Below are 5,036 nucleotides of genomic sequence, written 5' to 3'. Positions count from 1 at the left end.
GTCTGACCTATCACCCTCACCTTGACCTTTTTCCACCTATCACATTTCCGACACCCCTCCCCCAAGTCCCTCCTCCCTACCTTTTATCTTAGCCTGCTGGACAAACTTTCCTCATTCCTGAAGAAGGGCTTATGCCCGAAACGTCGATTCTCCTGTTCCCTGGATGCTGCCTGACCTGCTGCGCTTTTCCAGCAACACATTTCCAGCTCTGATCTCCAGCATCTGCAGACCTCACTTTCTCCTCTAAGCTCAGATCTAGGGCAACTCAAAATGCTTAAGAAATGATGTGAATCCCACCTGGACAATGAAATGTTAATGGAGCTCAACTCTCTGGTACAAGGACAGTTCTATCAATGCTGGATATTTCTGCTTTTCTTTATTAATATTTTCTCTTCAAAATTTCATGGATAGGTTAACTGGAATCAAAAGGAAAGCAAAGTTTGAGCCCAAACTCCCTATACGTACTTGACGGATCCTAAGGTCCATTTAAAATTCACAGTTAATTGGCCAGGTTGAATATTTCATTAAAAAAAAACAAAGGAATATTTTAGCTTAAGGAAAAGATGAACTGCAATTTCATCAAAGAAGTTACATTTCTGCTCCTGGAAGTGACTGATAATGTTCAATGTTGCAGTGGAAATTGGGAGTACTCTGGTGTACATGAGTACCATCAGAGCACATCATATTATTCAATTAACTAGGCATGTGGGCTGTCTAGAAACTTGCCCGCCATACTGCATAATCAGCAACCTTGCTCCCTGTCCTCTTGAGCTGCAGACAGAGCTCTCTTGAGTTATTAGGAAGCTCAACTCTCCTCAGTAGGGGCCAGCATAAACTTCACCAGTTTCTAAACTGTCCCTTCCTGTCCATGGGCATTCAACACAGGTGACAAACAGCACACAGGTACAGTCAGATCAATAACAACAGTTCTATCACTCCACTGTCAGTTCCAATGAGGATCTGTGGAAACTGAATTTAGCAATCTCTCTGTCTCATTCAAATAGCAGAACAACTTTTAAAGTCCTTGTCAAACTTCCTGACAGACATCTCTCCTCTGCTCTTTTCAATCGGGCAATCTAATTACGCGGCAGAATGCCTTTATAATTCCTGGTTACCTCAGCTGTACTTCAGCTGTCCTTCCCAATGCTGTTCCTTCATCACATGCATCAAGCTCCCTGCTGTTACACTGTCTAGTGGGCACTATAGGATTTCTGAAACTGACAATTTAAACCATCACTTGTGCCAACTAACCAGTTACCCTCCAATCTCGCTTTAACCCATGTTTAAGCATGTTTTTGAGACCCACTGACAGGATTTCTGATTTGAAATACTCCTGGCTTTTCCTCAGTTCCATAAGAATTCGGGGCTTCTTTGACAAATAATGTTTGCGTCTGAAAACTGTTATGCCACACAAACACGCACACACACACACATACACACACACACACACACTAGATATATGCGCCCTATCGAGGAAACCAATAAATTGATATTTGAGAGAACAGACTGTTGTCTTTTTGTGCTCCTTCTTTGACATTCTCTCAGGGTCAAGGAAAGCTTGTTTCCGCTCTGATCTGATGAGCTCTGGGATGGCTGGTGAGGCCACAGTGCAATCTGTACACTCTGCTACATGTGGAGCACTTGGTGCTTGGAGGGTCTAGTAGAATGTGAAGTGGGTTTTTTTTTATTATACTCTCTATTCTGCCTCTGCAATTTTCTCCATGTTCAAAATCTTCCAAAATGAACTTCCTCCAGTTTGGCTGCACCAACCCAGGTCTCCCATGAGTCAACAGTGATCTTTGCCTTTCTCCAAAATCCATTGAGGACATTCCTGAAGCTATCCTTCTCGGAATCTCCTGAGCATGACCAAGTTCTGCAGAGAGGAGCACTTCAGCAATTTTGATGTCAGGCAGGTGAATGTTCCACTCGGTGGAGCAGTTTTTGGGTCATTGCCACCTCAATGCCTGGCAACTTGATTTGGCAAAGGATGCTGCTATTGGAACATTCTTCTTTTCACCAGATTTGCAGGATATTACAAAGGGAGCACTAGTGGCACTTCTCCAGTGGTTTGCTGACTGCAATTTGTCTAAGTTTCCTTTATCTACTCCGCAACAATATGCAAATCTTGATCCTCAGCAATGGAACTATGACAAGCCCAAACTTATTGAAGACTGGAAGGCTGCAGCAAGTTTTGATTCCATTCACCCATTGCAGCACACCCTCAATAATGTGACATCAGGCATAGGCATACTCTACAGAGGAAACTGAACAATCTATAATGCCTTCAGTCCAAAACCAAAAGGACTCCAACTTCAATCATTGAGCTTCAGTGGAGATGATACAGATACCATTGTGCATGAAATAGAAACAGAACTCTGAATCATTGTTGACATTTGCCCTGTAGCAAATAAAAAATTGGCCCTTCATTAAATACCTGGGAAGGTGAAGTCCTCCTCCAACTAGCTCCCAAAGCAAATCATGTTCCCTCTTCCCTCATACCCATTCCAGTCCCCATTGATTTAGATCAAAAGTGAGATCCTGGCAAAATGCAGTATTTTTCAGTATTTTGTAAGCTCCTCTTGACAGATATACACACATTCATCACTTTCAATTTGCCAGCTCATCCGGAGGGTGGAGTGGATAGGTGGAAATGAAGATAGGCAGGTAGGACAAGTCATGGGGACAGTGCTGAGCTGGAAGGTTGGAACTAGGGTGAGAGGGGGAAGGGGAAATGAGGAAACTGTTGAAGTCCACATTGATACCCTGGGGGTGAAGTGTTCCGAGACAGAAGATGAGGTGTTCTTCCTCCAGGCATCGAGTGGTGAGGGAGCGGGGGTGAAGGAGGTCCAGGACCTCCATGTCCTTGGCAGAGTGGGAGTTGAAATGTTGGGCCACAGGGCGGTGTGGTTGATTGGTGCGGGTGTCCCAGAGAAGTTCCCTAAAGCACTCTGATAGGAGGCGTCCAGTCTCACCAATGTAGAGGAGACTGCATCAGGAGCAATGGATACAATAAATGGTATTGGTGGATGTACAGGTAAAACTTTGATGGATGTGGAAGGCTCCTTTAGGGCCTTGGATGGAGGTGAGGGAGGAGGTGTGGGCCCAGGTTTTGCAATTCCTGTGGTGGCAGGGGAAGGTGCCAGGATGGGAGGGTGGGTTGTATGGGGGCGTGGACCTGACCAGGTAGTCACGGAGGGAACGGTCTATGCGGAAGGTAGAAAGGGGTGTTGAGGGAAATATATCCCTGGTGGTGGGGTCCGTTTGGAGGTGGCTGAAATGTCGGCGGATGATTTGCTTTACGTGAAGGTTGGTAGGGTGGAAGATGAGCACCAGGGGCGTTCTGTCCTTGTTACGGTTTGAAGGGTGGGGTCTGAGGGCAGAGGTGCGGGATGTGGATGAGATGTGTTGGAGGGCATCTTTAACCACGTGGGATGGGAAATTGTGGTCTCTAAAGAAGGAGGCCATCTGGTGTGTTCTATGATGGAACTGGTCCTCCTGAGAGCAGATACAGCGGAGGTGAAGGAATTGGGAATACGGGATGGCATTTTTGCAGAAGATAGGGTGGGAAAAGGTAGCTGTGGAAGATGGTGGATTTGTAAAACATGTTGGTGTCAAGTCGGTCATCATTAATGGAGATGGAGAGGTCCAGGAAGGGGAGGGAGGTGTCAGATTTCCCCCCACCCCCACCCTCCTCTAGCTTATCTCTCCACCCTTCAGGGTCTCTGCCTGTATTCCTGATGAAGGGCTTTTGCCTGAAACATCGATATTACTGCTCCTCGGATGCTGCCTGAACTGCTGTGCTTTTCCAGGACCTCTAATCCAGAATCTTATCCTCAATTGCCTGACGGATGAGCTGGCAAATTGAAAGTGATGAATGTGTGTATATCTGTCAAGAGGAGCTTACAAAATACTGAAAAATACTGCATTTTGCCAGGATCTCACTTTTGATCTAAATCAATGGGGACTGGAATGGGTATGAGGGAAGAGGGAACATGATTTGCTTTGGGAGCTAGTTGGAGGAGGACTTCACCTTCCCAGGTATTTAATGAAGGGCCAATTTTTTATTTGCTACAGGGCAAATGTCAACAATGATTCAGAGTTCTGTTTCTATTTCATGCACAATGGTATCTGTATCATCTCCACTGAAGCTCAATGATTGAAGTTGGAGTCCTTTTGGTTTTGGACTGAAGGCATTATAGATTGTTCAGTTTCCTCTGTAGAGTATGCCTATGCCTGATGTCACATTATTGAGGGTGTGCTGCAATGGGTGAATGGAATCAAAACTTGCTGCAGCCTTCCAGTCTTCAATAAGTTTGGGCTTGTCATAGTTCCATTGCTGAGGATCAAGATTTGCATATTGTTGCGGAGTAGATAAAGGAAACTTAGACAAATTGCAGTCAGCAAACCACTGGAGAAGTGCCACTAGTGCTCCCTTTGTAATATCCTGCAAATCTGGTGAAAAGAAGAATGTTCCAATAGCAGCATCCTTTGCCAAATCAAGTTGCCAGGCATTGAGGTGGCAATGACCCAAAAACTGCTCCACCGAGTGGAACATTCACCTGCCTGACATCAAAATTGCTGAAGTGCTCCTCTCTGCAGAACTTGGTCATGCTCAGGAGATTCCGAGAAGGATAGCTTCAGGAATGTCCTCAATGGATTTTGGAGAAAGGCAAAGATCACTGTTGACTCATGGGAGACCTGGGTTGGTGCAGCCAAACTGGAGGAAGTTCATTTTGGAAGATTTTGAACATGGAGAAAATTGCAGAGGCAGAATAGAGAGTATAATAAAAAAAAACCCACTTCACATTCTACTAGACCCTCCAAGCACCAAGTGCTCCACATGTAGCAGAGTGTACAGATTGCACTGTGGCCTCACCAGCCATCCCAGAGCTCATCAGATCAGAGCGGAAACAAGCTTTCCTTGACCCTGAGAGAATGTCAAAGAAGGAGCACAAAAAGACAACAGTCTGTTCTCTCAAATATCAATTTATTGGTTTCCTCGATAGGGCGCATATATCTAGTGTGTGTGTGTGTGT

Source organism: Chiloscyllium plagiosum, chromosome 11 (genome assembly GCF_004010195.1).
Source record: "Chiloscyllium plagiosum isolate BGI_BamShark_2017 chromosome 11, ASM401019v2, whole genome shotgun sequence".
In the NCBI taxonomy this organism is placed as follows: Eukaryota; Metazoa; Chordata; class Chondrichthyes; order Orectolobiformes; family Hemiscylliidae; genus Chiloscyllium; species Chiloscyllium plagiosum.
Note: the sequence above shows the minus strand (reverse complement) of the source record.